We start from the raw sequence: 15,726 nt of genomic DNA on the forward strand, positions 1-15,726 counted from the left end.
CTGTACAATTTTTAGGGCAGTTTCTCAAATTGCATGCTGTATTCTACTGCATGGGAATGGTGACACAAAATGAGTAAGAATTAAAGTACATATAGATATTGAGGCAAGATCGTTTGTGTAGTTAATGATAAAAATGACTATATCAAGCAGCTCTTGTATACAGAGTTATGGCCTAAAGGTTATTTACTAAATATTTCTAGGGAACAAGGATTTCTATCACATGTGACACTTTTAACTCTTTTTATCTTTTATTTTTATTGTATTTTATAATTTCAACTTTTACTTTACATTCAGGGAATGCAAGTGTAGGTTTGTTAACTGGGCATATTGCAGGATGTTGAAGTATGGGGTACAATTGTTGCCATCTCCCAGATACTGAGCATAGTAATCAAGAGTCTTACAATCTTTGTCCCCCTCCATTCCTGCCCTCGCTATTAGTCCACAGTGTCTATTGTTGCCCTCTTTATGTCCATGAGTACCCAATGTTTTGCTCCCACTTTAAAGTGAAAACTTATGGTATTTGGTTTTCTGTTCCTGTGTTAGTTCACTTAGGATAATGACATCCAGGTGCATTCATGTTGCTGCAAAAGACATGATGTTGTTCTTTTTGTAGCTACATAATATTCCATAATGTATACGTACTACATTTTCTTTTTCCAATCTAGCATTGATGGGCACCTAGATTGTTGATTCCATGTATTTGCTATTGTGAACAGTGATCCTATTAACATACCTGTTCATGTATCTTTTTGATTGAATAATTTAATTTCTTTTGGATGTATATTCAGTAATTAGATTGTTGGACCAAATGGTAGTTCTGTTTTAAGTTCTTTGAGAAATTGCCAAACTGCTTTCCACAGTGGCTGAACTAATTTACATTCTCACCAACAATGTATAAGCATTCCCTTATCTCTACAGCCTCCCCAGCATCGGCTGTATTTTGACTTTTTAATGATAGCCATTCTGATGGTCTGAGATGGTATCTCATTGTGGTTTTGATTTGCATTTCTCTGATGATTAGTAATGTTGAGCATTTTTCAATGTCCACTGGCCGCTTCTATGTCTTCTTTTGAGAATTATCTTTTCATGTCTTTTGCCCATTTTTTAGTGGGGTTGTTCTTTGCTTGCTGATTTGTTTAAGTTTGTTATAGATTCTGAATATCTTTTTCAAATGCTTAGTTTGTGAATATTTTCTCCCATTCTGCAGGTTGTCTGTTTAATCTGTTGATAGTTACTTTTGCTGTGCAGAAGATTTGTTAGTTTAGTTATTTCCACTTGTCAATTTTTGTTTTTTTTGCAACTAATTTTTGAGAATTTAGTCATAAATTATCTCCTAAGGCTGGTGTCCAGAATATTGTTTCCTAGGTTTTCTTCAAGGATTCTTATAGTTTTGAGTTCTTACATTTAAATATTTAATCCATCTTGAGTTAATTTTGGTCTATGATGAAAGGAAGGGGTCCAATTTTATTCTTCTGAGTATGACTAGCCAGTTTTCCCAGTGTCATTTATTGAATAGGGAGCAGCCCTTTCTTCATCGTCTCTTTTTGTTGACTTTGTTGAAGATCAGATGGCTGTAAGGTTGCAACATTATTTCTGGGTTCTCTATCCTGTCCCATTCGTCTATGTCTCTGTCAGTAGAATACCTTCAAACTGAATCCAGCAGCACATCAAAAGGAATAAGATCCTGTCATTTGTAACAACATAGATGAAACTGGAGTTGATTATGTTATATAAAATAATCCAGGAACAGAGACAAACTTTGGATGTTTTCATTTATTTGCAGGATCTAAAAATCAACACAACTGAACTTATCAAGATAAAGACTAGAATAATGGTTACCAGAGGCTGAAAAGGGTAGTGAGGGATGGTGGAGGGGACATGGGAATGGTTAATGGGAACATAAAGTAGAACAAATGAATAAGACCTAGGACCTGTTAGCACAACAGGGTGACCATAGTGAATAGTAATGCAATTGTGCATTTTAAAATAACTAAAAGAGTATAATTGAATTGTTTGTAACACAAAGGGTAAAATGCTTGAGGAGGTGCATATCCAGTGTAACCTGATGTGACCATTACACACTGCATGCCTGTATCAAAATATGTCTTGTACCCCATAAATACATATACCTACTATGTATCCACAAAATTTAAAAATTAAATATATTTATAAATACATATATGTACATATTTAACACCACTGAACTATACACTTAGAAATGGTTAAGGTGATACATTTTATGTTACATATTTTTTACTATAATAAAAACTCTATTACTGAAGCTTTCCCAAAACTTCCTAAAATTGTGATAAATTTAAATCGGTAAAAATGAAAAAAAAATGACCATACTTCCCAAAATAATCTATAGATTCAGCACTATCCCTAGCAAGCTACCAACAACATTTTTCATGGAACTAGAAAAATGTATTCACATAGAACCAAAAAAGAGCTTGGGACTAGCCAAAGCAATCCTAAGCAAAAAGAACAAAGCTGAAAGTATCATATAACCCGACTTCAAACTATACTATAAGGCTATGGTTATGGTAACCAACACTGCATGGTACTGGTTTCTTTTTTAAAAGCAAAACAACAACAACAACAACATTAACAACAACTTTGAAATGTATAGCCCAGGACAACAACAACAACAACAACAACTTTGAAATGTATTGCCCAGGTAATTAAAAACATATTAGATTTATTTATCTTTGCTGCTAATAATATTTATTCTAATATTTTGCCACCTTTAGAAACCCTTCAATTACTCAGAACTATATTGTTATTTGCAGCCATGAATAAGAAGTTTCTCAGAAGATACACTTTTCATTTTCATCACAATTTTTAGGTGAAATAAACTCCCCTCTGCCCCATAAAACACCCTCTATAGAACCAAAAATGAAATAATAGAATAACTTTTTATGATGCAAATTAGGTTTAGTTGAGATAAAATTGATACTTTGCTGTGGAACTCCTCGATATGTTTGAGCAAACAATTGTTTACACCAGTTTATAATAATACAGTAAAAGGGGTTATTTCCACTACAATTAAATAAACCGTTCTTGGGTCTATCCTTCTCACAAACAAGTCTTTTTCTAGTATTACTTTTTCTCTGGAATGTTTCTATTTTTTTGAAATACATCAACCAAAACATCACTGCACACAGTATTCTAGTAGACTGGACACATGGGTTTATGAGAGTAATATGCAAGTTGTTTTGTTCATAATGCTCCTTGTAACAAATCCCACCATTTTGTTGGCCATTTTGGCTACAGCAGCTCATTGGAATGTGGTCCTTCAGAAGAGTCTGCCAAATCTACCTCTATTTCACCTTCTAGGTTTGTTACACACGGCTCAATGCCTATTATAATCTAAGTACAGCATACTTCTGACTATTGATTATAACAATGTTCCCTCTAAAAATTCCTTAAATATATTTCAATAATACTATAGTGGGTCTAGGTATTACCAGTATTTTTCTAAAATCAAATAAATGATATAACACTAAATCACTCCTTGTGATCTAAGCGCTTTTTGGGTTTGCGTTAAATTTATTTTCATTGGGATTTGGTTTAAGACCATAAGGTCTACTTTTTAGAGGAAATACAGGATCACCAGTAGCTATCAAAGACACAGATTTTCTCTTCAGGCCTCTGGCTATATCCCACATTAGTCAATGTCAAGCAAAAAACTATGGCAAGATATTTTTTAAAAAGGAATTGAGTGCTTTATTGCTGAACAAGTATGTGATCGAGTTTTTAAATACAATATATACCAATATTGTTCTTACTGTCTACAATCTAAAATGACCTAAAAATGTCTTTATAGTCCATCAATTACACCATTATTTATCATTTTCATTTATACATAAAAAATATTTTTTTCTGATATGTGCTCTGAAATGAGCTATGAGCAAGGAATACAATTCCAAATAAGTAATTTCATTTGCCCTCTTGAATTTAAAGGTCTAATGGGAGAGATAGCACCATGAGTAAATAATTGCTAAAAGGTAATAAATGTCATCTTAGAAGTTTGTAAAAGAATTACAGAAGGTTAGCAAAGGGATCCACTAACTTCCATAACATAGGCCAAACAGAAAATATGAGAGAAGAAAAACAGTGTAGAACCTATTTTACACATGAGATATAGTGGGGTTCAGAAAAATAAGTTATGGATTCTCAAATATTTTAAATATAAGGAAAGTTATATTTATATTTGCATTTATGTAAGTGTATGTGGGCACATGAACATATATGTGTGTGTATGGTGTATTTTTGTTATTTGAACCACCTACAAGCAAAATTTCAATACATATGAGATTATTGTTCTGTCAGTCTAATCCATGCACATTTCCCATTTTAGGTTCAGTAGCATCCTGTTAACTTTCACTTAAAAAATTAGTATAAGAATGTTGCTTAAACTTCTGGGGAACTCATCGAGACATTTTCTTAAAGTTGCAATCTAAGTCTACCTTGTGTTGATATAACAGAATACCATGATTGGGTAACTTATAAAGAAAAAAATATTCATTAGAGTTCTTGAAGCCAGGAAGTCCAAGGTCTTGGAGCTATCTAATAAAGTTCTTGTTGCTATGTCATCCCATGGCAGAAAGTGAAACAGCAAAAAAGTCCATCTGAGAGCAAGAGGGTAGAGGAGGGTGAGCTCACTTTTATCAGAAATTTATTTCTGCAAAAATGTCATTAATCCACTCATGAAGGTGGATCCCTCATGGCTTAATCACTTCTTAATACTGCCACAATGGAGATTACATTTCCACATGGCTTTTGGAGGGGACATTCAAGCCATAGCATATTCTTAAAAAGTACATTGATTCTAATCATTTATGGGATCAAAAACTGTATATGTTGTGATCCATTTTCTTAAAAGAGTAAACACAATGAAAAATTACATGTGATAAGAAGATAATGGCTTACTATGTTATTTCAACTTCCCAGTATTATTTTAATTCTAATAGTGCCTAAATGCTTTAAAGGAAGAAATAATTTGCAAATTCAATAATGTGGTCCATTTTGGCCTATATATACTCTCCAATCAGATTTTACAGTCAGCCATTTTTAAATCCTTTTTGTCTAGAACAAATAATAGCCCCATGGGGGAAGCAGTGAGATGGAGAAGAAAGAGTGCTTATCTTGGTTTAAATCCTGGCTCTGCTTCTTACTAGATGTATGCTATTGATCACTTTGGTTAAACATCAAATTATCTAGAACCCTTCTTTCTCTTTGGATATGGTATATGTTTAAAACATGAGAATTTAAGGAAGAAACAAACGAGTTTCATAGTGTCACCAGTAGTCTTTTCCTCTACACTCTTTTTCCGCATTCTAATTTTTTAAGTATTTCCTGATCATTAGCTTTCTTCAAGCTAAACCTATATTATGACATGCTTTGCGGACTACCTTTCTACCTCTCCTTCACTCTCATTATCTGATAGCTTTCTTTTTAAGTCTTTCCTGTATGTCCTCCTGCCTCACATGTATCTTTCCACAGTAATGTTTATTTTACTAATAGATAACACAAGGCAGATAAAGGTAACTGGATTTTGGATGTAAGCTATTTTTAACTGGGGTGAGATGATATCTCATTATTGTTTTGATTTTCATTTATCTGATGATCAATAATGTCAAACACCTTTTTATATGCCTGTTTGCTATTGTATGTCTTCAAGCAATGCCTATTCAAATATTTTGCCCATTTTTTGATCAGATTAATAGGCTTTTTCCTACGGAGTTGTTCGAGCTCCTTATGTATTCTGGTTATTAATCCCTTGACAGATGGGTAGCTTCCAAATATTTTCTCCCATTCTGTGGGTTGTCTCTTCACCTCGTTGCTTGTATCTTTTGCTGTGCTGAAGCTTTTTAACTGGATGTGATTCCATTTGTCCATTATTGTTTTGGTTGCCTGTGCTTGTGGGGTATTGCTCAAGAATGTTTGCCCAGATTAAAGTTACGGAGATTTTCCAAAATAAGTTTTCTTTTAGTAGTTTCATAGTTTGAGGTCTTAATTTAAGTCTTTAATCCAATTTTATTTTTGTATATGGTCTCATTTATTCTTCTGCATATGGATATACAGTTTTTTTCAGCACCTTTTATTAAAGAGTCTGTCTTTTCCCCAATGTAAGTATTTGGCACTTTTCTCAAAAATGGTTTCACTGTAGGTGTGTGGATTTGTTTCTACGTCCTCTCTTCCGGTCTATTGGTCTGTTTTTACGCCCGTAACTTGCTGTTTGTGGTTACTATAGCACTGTAGTGTAATTTGAAGTCAAGAAATATGATTCCTGAGTTTTGTTCCTTTTGTTTAAGATAGCTTTGGCTATTCTTGGTCTTTTGTGGTTACATATAAATTTTTGGATTGTTTTTTCTATTTCTCTGAAAAATGTTTCTGCTGTTTTGAAAGGGATTGTATTGAATCTGTAGATGTTTTGGGGGGTAGTATGAACATTTTAACATTTTAGTGATTCTTCCAATCCACGGTGTCTGCTTCAATTTCTTTTGTGATGTCCTCTTCAATTTATTTTATCAGTGTTTTACAGTTTTCATTTTACAGAAATTTCACTTTTTTGGTTAATTCCTAGGCATGTACCCTTGCTTTTCTGGTTTTTGAAGATGCAGCATTAAATTTTTCATTTGAAGTTTTTCCTCTTTTTTGATGTAGAAACTTATAGCTATAAAATTCCCTCTTAGTACTGCTTTTGCTGTATCCCACAGGTTTTGGTATGTTGTGTTTTCATCATCAATTGTTTAAATAACTTTTTCAATTTTTTTCTTAATTTCTTGACTTACCCACTGGGCATTCAAGAGCATATGGTTTAGTTTCTGTGTGCTTGTAAACTTTCCAAAATTCCTCGTTATGAATTTCTAGTTTTATTTCATTGGGGTCAGAAAAGATGATTGATATTTTTCATTTTTTTGCATGTTTTCAGACTTGTTTTGTGACCTAACATATGGTCTATCATTGAGAATGATCCAAGTGCTGATGAAAAGAATGTGTATTCTGCAGCTCTTGGATAAAATGTCCTGTAAATATCTATTTGACCCATTTGGTTTATACTGTAGATAAAGTCTGATATTTCTAAATTGATTTTCTTTCTGGAAGATCTGTCCAATGCTAAAAGTGGGGTTTGAAGTCTTCAGTTATTATTGTATTGGGGCCTATCTCTCTCTTTAGCTCTAATGATTTTTTTAATACATCTGGGTGCTCCAGTGTTAGGTGCACATGTATTTAAAATTGTTATATCCTCTAGTTGAATTGGCCCCTTTATCATTTTATAATGACCTTCTTTGTCTCTTCTTACAGTTTTTGTCTTGAAGCTTATTTTGTCAGATATAAGTATCATGACTTGTGCTCTGTTTTTGTTTCCATTGATGTGGAAAATATTTTCCTATCCCTTTTTTACCAGTCCATACGTGTCTTCATAGGTGAAGTGTGTTTCCTGTAGGAAACAGATCAATGAGTCTTGTTTTTTCATTCATTCATCTAGTATATGTCTTTTAATTGGAGAATTTAGTCCATTTACATTCAATTACTATAGATAAGTAAGATCTTACTCTTCCCATTTTGTTATTTGTTTTCTGGTTCTTTTATGATCTGATGTTGCTTCTTTCTTTTCTTCCTGTATTCCTTTAATGATAGTGATTTTCCCTGTTAATATAATTTAGTTTCTTGCTTTCTATATTTTATGTATCCATTGCATGTTTTTGGTTTGAGGTTACCATGAAGGTTATTATGATCTTATAACCCATTATATTAACCTGATAACAACTTAACTATTTGCATAAACAACAAACAAAACAAGCAAAAAGGAAACTAATAATAACTCTATGCTTAAATTTCAACCCCCTGCTTTTTAACTTTTTCTTGTTTCTTTTCATATCTTATTGTGCTATGTCTTAAAAAGTTGCAGTTATTATTTTTGACTGGTTCATCATTTAGTCTTTTTACTTAGGATAAGAGTTGTTTACACACCATAGTTACAATGTTATAATATTCTGGGTTTTTCTGTGTATAACTATTACCAGTTAATTTTGTACCTTCAAGTGATTATTTAGTGCTCATTAATTAATGGTCTTTTTCTTTCTGACTGAAGTATTCTCTTTAGCATTACTTGTAGGGAGACCTGACACTGGTTAAAAAAAAAAAAAAAAACTCTCAGCTTTTGTTTGTCTTGAAAAGTCTTTTAATTATCCTTCTAGTGTGAAGAGTATTTTCACCAGATATCCTATTCTAGAGTAATAGTTATTTTTCTTCCACACTTCAATTGTGCCATACCCCTCTCTCCTAGCCTATAAGATTCCATCTTAGAAGTCTGCTGATGTATTGGAGCATCATTGTCTGTTATTTGTTTCTTTTCTCTTTCTGCTTTTAGGATCCTTTCTTTATCTTTGACCATCAGGAGTTTGACTATTAAATGCTTTGTGGCCGACTTCTTTGGGTTAAATCTGCTTGGTGTTCTATAACCTTCTTGTAATTGGATATTTATATCTTTCTCTAGGTTTGAGAACTTCTCTGTTATTATCCCTTTGAATAAACTTTCTACCCTTATCTCTTTCTCTACCTGCTTTTTAAGGCCAGTAACTCTTAGATTTGCTCTTTTGATACTATTTTCTAGATCCTGTAGGTGTGCTTTATTGTTCTTTACTTTTTGTTCTTTGTCTCCTCTGACTGTGTATTTTCAAATAGTCTGTTTTCAAGCTCACTAATTATTTCAATTCCACTATTAAAAGACTCTGATGCAATCTTCAGGATACCTGTTAAATTTTTCAGCTTCAGAATTTCTGCTTGATTCTGTTTAATTCTTCTAATCTCTGCTACATTTTTCTGATAGAATTCTAAATTCTTTCTTGGTGTTCTCCTGAATTTCTTGAAGTTTCCTGAAAACAGCCATTTTAAATTCTCTGTCTGAAATGTTGCATATCTCTGTTCCTCCAGGATTGGTTCCTTGTGCCTTATTTAGTTCATTTGGTGATATCATGTTTTCTTGGATGGTGTTGATGCTCGTAGATGTTCTGTGGTGTCTGGGCATTGAAGTGTTAGGTATTTATAGTAGTCTTTACTCTCTGAGCTTATTAATAGTCATTCTTCTTTAGCAGAGTTTCCAGATATTTGAAAGGACTTACATGTTGTTATCTAAGCTCTATCTGCTTTAAGGGGAACCCCAAGCCCAGTAAAACTGTGGTTCTTGTAGACTCATAGAAGGACCACCTTGATGGTCTTAGATACGATCTGGGAGAATTATCTGGATTACCAGGCAGAGACTGTGGTTCTTTCCTGTTTCTTTCTCCCAGACATACAGAGTCTCTCACTCTGTTCTTAGCCACCTAAAACTGCGGGTGGAGTGACATAAGCACCCTCAGGGCCACTCTTGATAATACTTTGCTGGGTCAGACCTGAAGCCAGCACAATTCTGTGTCTTGCCCAAGGCCCACTGTAACCCCTCCCTGGCTATCGCTTATGTTCACTCAAGGCCCTGTGGCTCTGCAATTAGGGAGCAAAGCCAGCCAGACCTGGGCCTTCCCTTCCGAACAGTATGGTCCCTAGACACTGGGTGGGCCCAGGGGTGCTGTCCGATAGTCAGGGACTAGGGTCAAAAACCTTAGAAGTCTACCTGATGTTCTATTGTATGCCAGCTGAGCTGGCACTCAAATCGCAAGACGCTGACCTTCCTAATCTTCCCTTCCCTTTTCTTTTTTTTTTAATGTATCTGATATATTTTATTTTATTTTATTTTATTTTATTTTTATTATACTTTAAGTTTTAGGGTACATGTGCACAACATGCAAGTTAGTTACATATGTATACATGTGCCATGTTGGTGTGCTGCACCCATTAACTCATCATTTAACATTAGGTATATCTCCTAATGCTATCCCTCCCCCTCCCCTATCCCACAACAGGCCCCGGTGTGTGATGTTCCCCTTCCTGTGTCCATGTGTTCTCATTGTTCAATTCCCACCTATGAGTGAGAACATGTGGTGTTTGGTTTTTTGTCCTTGTGACAGTTTGCTGAGAATGATGGTTTCCAGCTTCATCCATGTCCCTACAAAGGACATGAACTCATCATTTTTTATGGCTGCACAGTATTCCATGGTGTATTTGCCAAATGTTCTTGATCCAGTCTATCATTGTTGGACATTTGGGTTGGTTCCAAGTCTTTGCTATTGTGAATAGTGCTGCAATAAACATACGTGTACATGTGTCTTCATAGCAGCATGATTTGTAATCCTTTGGGTATATACCCAGTAATGGGATGGCTGGGTCAAATGGTATTTCTAGTTCTAGATCCCTGAGGAATCGCCACACTGACTTCCACAATGGTTGAACTAGTTTACAGGCCCACCAACAGTGTAAAAGTGTTTCTATTTCTCCACATCCTCTCCAGCACCTGTTGTTTCCTGACTTTTAAATGATCGCCATTCTAACTGGTGTGAGATGGTATCTCATTGTGGTTTTGATTTGCATTTCTCTGATGGCCAGTGATGATGAGCATTTTTTCATGTGTCTTTTGGCTGCATAAATGTCTTCTTTTGAGAAGTGTCTGTTCATATCCTTCGCCCACTTTTTGATGGGGTTGTTTTTTTCTTGTAAATTTGTTGGAGTTCATTGTAGATTCTGGATATTAGCCCTTTGTCAGATGAGCAGACTGCAAAAATTTTCTCCGATTCTGTAGGTTGCCTGTTCACTCTGATGGTAGTTTCTTTTGCTGTGCAGAAGCTCTTTAGTTTAATTAGATCCCATTTGTCAATTTTTGCTTTTGCTGCCATTGCTTTTGGTGTTTTAGACATGAAGTCCTTGCCCATGCCTATGTCCTGAATGGTATTGCCTAGGTTTTCTTCTAGGGTTTTTATGGTTTTAGGTCTAACATTTAAGTCTTTAATCCATCTTGAATTAATTTTTGTATAAGGTGTAAGGAAGGGATCCAGTTTCAGCTTTCTACATACGGCTAGCCAGTTTTCCCAGCACCATTTCACTTTGCAGCCACCACCACCCCAGTACAGAGAGTACTGCCAGATTACCACAGACGTTTCCTTAATGCCGAAGGTCCTTAAGTCAGCTGGTCATTGAACGCTGCCTGACCTGGGACTCACCCTGGGCAGTGGACTCCCCTCTAGCTCAGAACAGGTCCAGAACTGCCATTCAAGAGTCAAGTCCTAAAATTGGGGACCCCAAAAGCCCACTTGGTTCTCTATCTCCCTGTGGCTATGCTGATACCTAAGGTGCAAGACTAAGTCCCCTTTAATTTTCCCACTGTTTCTCTCAAGCAAAAGGAGTTTTGCCCCATAGTTACCACAGCTGGTAATGTACTGAGTCTCATCTGAAGCCAGCATGTCTCAGAAGCTTATCCAAGGTTCTCAATGTAGCACTTGAGTATTACTGCTGGTTACTCAGGGCCCAAGGGCTCTTCTGCTAGCAGGTGATGAATGCTGCCAGGACTGAGTCCTTTCCTTCAATACAGTAGGTGACTTTCTGGCCCAGGTGTGTCTAGAAATGTTGTCTGGGAGCTAGGGCCTGAAGTGTGGGCCTCAAAGTTCTGACATGTTCCCTATTCTGCTGTGGTTGAGCTAGTATCGAAGATGCTAGACAAGGTCCTTCCCACTCTTCCCTCTCCTGTCCTCAAGCAGAAGGAAGGGTCTCTTTTGGAGCCCTGATCTATGTAAACTGGAGTTAGGGAAGGGGTGGTACCAGCACTCCCTTGGCTCCCCCAGCTGGTGTTTCAGTTATGTCACGCACCCACTCAGTCCACTGTTTCTGGGCCTAGTTCAGCTCAAGGACTGACCTAGGAGTTGCAGTCTTTATGGACTAGACTGGTTTTCAAGTTTACTTGGAGACACAGAGTGCTGTAACTATCGGTGGTGGGGTTTGCAGGCACTCAAGTTTGGAATACTGCGACCAGGGATTCCCCGCTGGCTAGGGCTGGATTCAGTGCTCCCCCAGTGGGCAGGTGTTAGCTGAGTTTGGTCTGGTTTTCCCTTCTGCTGTAACAGGACAGGATCTGCTCTAACAGGACAGGACAGGATTGAGTTCAATGCCTCACAATTGCTGTGTTATCTTTCTCCTAGTATCCAGGGAAACTCTTCACACCACACCACTGCTGCTACCAAGGGTGAGGGAGGGGTGGCCTCAGAGATTTAGGACTGCTTTTTCCACCTCTTCAGTTCCTCTTTCAGTGATATGCAGTTAAAACCAGGTACTATGAGTGCTCACCTGATTTTTGGTTCTTATGAAGGTGGTTTTCTTTATTTTTATTTTTTTCTGTGTAGATACTTGTTAACTGGATGTTCTTGTGAGGGGCATGATAGATGGAGCTTTCTATTATCCCATCTTGCTCCACCTCTATCCCTACATCATTTTTTATAAGAGACTTGCTTATCCATGGATTTTGGTATCCACAGGGGTTCTGGAACCAATCCCCAGTATACAGGGGTGACTGTATGCAAATCATAGGAAATGACAAAGCCAATCAAAGATGATTTCTCTCCACTGAGAGAGGTGTGCTTGGTACTTTTTTCAAACATATTATTCTAGTTATTATTACCACATGTGCACAATCCTAATGACAAATACTTTAATATCATGGTTATCATAATAGCATTTTACTAAAAGCATGTGCATTATTAACTTGTACACAGATATACTTCCATTTTCATTGTTTCTAAGCGTTGGTGGTAAGTGAATCAGTTATTTTGAAAAAAAAAAAAAAGTGTATGTCCATGTTTTGTTTCTTGTTTTGTTTTGTTTTGTTGCATGAACAGATGACCAAAGTAGACAACACGGGTTTGAACTTCAAGGGTCCAATTATGCATGAATTTTTTTCTAACCAAAGAGGGATTAAAAATATACTGTTCATGAGATGCAAACCCCACATAGGCAGAGGGGCAAATTTTCATTTAAGTGGCTCCATAGGGCCACCTGTGGGACTTGAGTGTGTGTGTAATTTAGTCTACACAGAGGTTCTGGAGTCAATTCCATGGGCATACTAAGGGATAGCTGTATTTAAAAGACTGAACTTCATAACTGGATTAAAGACACTGTCCAAAACACAGAAACATTATATAAAAACAAATAGAAAAGAAAGGATCTTTTTTTTTTAAAAGTAGTTACAGTTTCTCCGATTTCACAAAACCTTAGTATAGAGGATTTTAAGTACATTTAGAAAAATTGTCCTGATTTTACTTCCAGAAGTTTTTTCTTTCTCATTTACAAATGAAGAAGATAGCAAGCTAATAATTTACCTGCTGTGATCTCTAAAGAAGTCACAATTTAAGGATGCACATTAAATAAAGTTATCTCAATTGTCCAACCTGAAGGGACCAAGTAAGGAAAAAGATACAAGTACCGTCTCATATGTGGTCTGCTGCTGGAGGAAGTAATGTAATATACGAATTCTGGTGACATCCAAGGAATATGTGGCCACACCTGACTTTCAAACTACATGTCATTTTGAGCATCACTGATCTCCTAATAAGCCCTTTATTACCATGCCACAAATTGGGATTAAAAGGCAGTCATAATCACAGAATATTAATGGAGTTATACCTCACCCCAATCATATTGCAAACCTCATTGTTTTATTAGGAAAATGACTAAACAACATAGGTCTATATCATGGAATGTAGTAGTTTTTCTAATTGGTAAAGTGTACTCTGCCAAGGATTTCTAATTCTGCCAATGAAGAATGATATCCTGGCATATGTGTTAAAAAATCAGAGTTGAAAAATCCTTAACCTTAATGTCCCAAAACTTTTTCTGTGATTTTTATATTAGAAACACGGATTTATTATTACAATAAAATGCCAATTACTAGAAAGTTTGCTTTCTGTATTTTTTAAAAAAAGAACAAAAAAGAAAATTCAACTAATTACTCAAAGAGAAAGCAAAATAAGGAATTTCTATTATGTTACTACCTAAAATTATTTCAAATTTATTGTTTTTTTAAATAATGAATTCCAGTAGAAGTTATACTTGTTTGAAGACAGGGCAATCAGTTCATCTTCCACCAAAGTACATGCTGATATCTTAAAACTTCAGGTTGGCTTTTTTCCAATATAACATACACCATGCTGTTAAACCAGTCACAGGGTAGGGCATTTATTTATGTCCAATTGATTTTTCACTTTAGAGTGGCCAACTGAAATCTTATCTACATTTAATTAATGAATTAAATGTTTAAATATGAACATTTAAAGTCCTCTGACCTGTAAAATTTTAAATGATGTCAGATGAATACTGGGAAAAGTATTTTCCATATATGCTAGCACAGCATTTTGTTATTTTTTATTGTGTAGCTTAACATATTAAATTTCATTTATCTTCTTTTCCTATCCTTTAGACCAGGGGTGTCTAATCTTTTGGCTTCCCTGGGCCACACTGGAAGATGAAGAATTGTTGGGGACCACACATAAAATGCACTAACACCAACGACAGCTGATGTGCTTTAAAAAATCGCAAAAAAATGCTCATACTGTTTTAAGAAGGTTTATGAATTTGTGTTGGGCAGCATTCAAAGCTGTCCCAAGCAACAGGCAGCCCGTGGGCCGTGGGTTAGACAAGCTTGCTTTAGACTCTGTTGTTCAGGAGCAGGTAAAACCTTTTATTCATCATGTTATCCCTACTCCAGAGGTTGGCATAACTAGGTACTTAGTTTATGATTAAAGAGGAAACATTTTAAAAATTCTAAATTTTATTAAATTATTTTTCTCTCCAGTCACCCCTTACACTTGTAAAACACTCGCTACATACTATAAAAATCACTTTGCCTCCTTTAAGTCCACAAAATACTCACATTTGGATTAAATCTATATAATATAAGGAGTTTTTAAGGTTCAATACTTCTCTGCTTTTAACTTTATGCTTCATTGTGAAGATCAGTATCATTCTAAGTTCATCATATTCATCATACCTCTTTTTAATGACTTCTGTTATGTATCCCAAATGCTTCTGTTTTTCAGTCACATTTTGCTAAAAAAAAAAAAAAATTACCTTAGACATTAGTCACTATTTTACCAGTATTTCTCATTCAGGAAAGGTCAAAGATACCAATGCAAAGTAGAAAGCATATTCACCAATAAAAATTTCACTTCTCTTACTTTCTCCACCCAATAACACCTTTTCTTCTACCTTTCCGAGATCACAGCTGCTACAACTAGATTCCATGCTACAGGGATTCTGAAAGAGGTCACTGATCCTCTTTCCACCTGGACTCCCAATCTTGTTGACTTAAATCTATATTACCTGATACTCCCATATTTTTCACAGTAGTCTTGTTATTTATCTGCTCCCCTTTATTTGACTGATATTTTAATGCATGTAGGTCTTTCTTGACTGCTTTGCCTGTAGAATATTTCAGACTTTTTCTAAATAGAACTGCCTCATTGTCATCAATGTAAAATCTAGCACTTGAGGAGATATAAGCATGATATCATCTGTCTGAATATACACTCAACATACCACAATAGTAAATCATAGAGACTAAGATTTTTTATTTTTTTGGTTGAAAGTAATACTATCACTATACTTGTCTATGTGAAACTTCTGTGTGGATTTTCAGTTTTCCACATCAGAGCTTTATACAGAATTTTCTTATTATAGAAGATAAAAGCCACGAGGATTCTTATATTTTTATATTTTGAATGATTTTTATATAGTAAATCCTTCGTGACACTGAAGAGGATAAAAGTAGAACCATTTTGACTGAAGTGAGATAGATAGGGGTCC

The 15,726-nt window shown here is 35.4% G+C and overlaps 1 long non-coding RNA gene across 2 annotated transcripts in view; it reads right to left on the bottom strand.

Moving 5' to 3' along the window:
• The window catches only part of LOC129534718 (uncharacterized), a 241,947-nt gene that overhangs the window by 87,920 nt on the left and 138,301 nt on the right, over positions 1-15,726 (bottom strand). For both annotated transcript variants that reach the window (XR_010134549.1, XR_010134550.1), the window contains exon 2: positions 14,912-14,970. This is a non-coding gene — a long non-coding RNA (uncharacterized lncRNA). The remainder of the gene's footprint in view (positions 1-14,911; positions 14,971-15,726) is intronic.

This window comes from Gorilla gorilla, chromosome 6, assembly GCF_029281585.2.
Source record: "Gorilla gorilla gorilla isolate KB3781 chromosome 6, NHGRI_mGorGor1-v2.1_pri, whole genome shotgun sequence".
Taxonomy (NCBI): domain Eukaryota; kingdom Metazoa; phylum Chordata; class Mammalia; order Primates; family Hominidae; genus Gorilla; species Gorilla gorilla.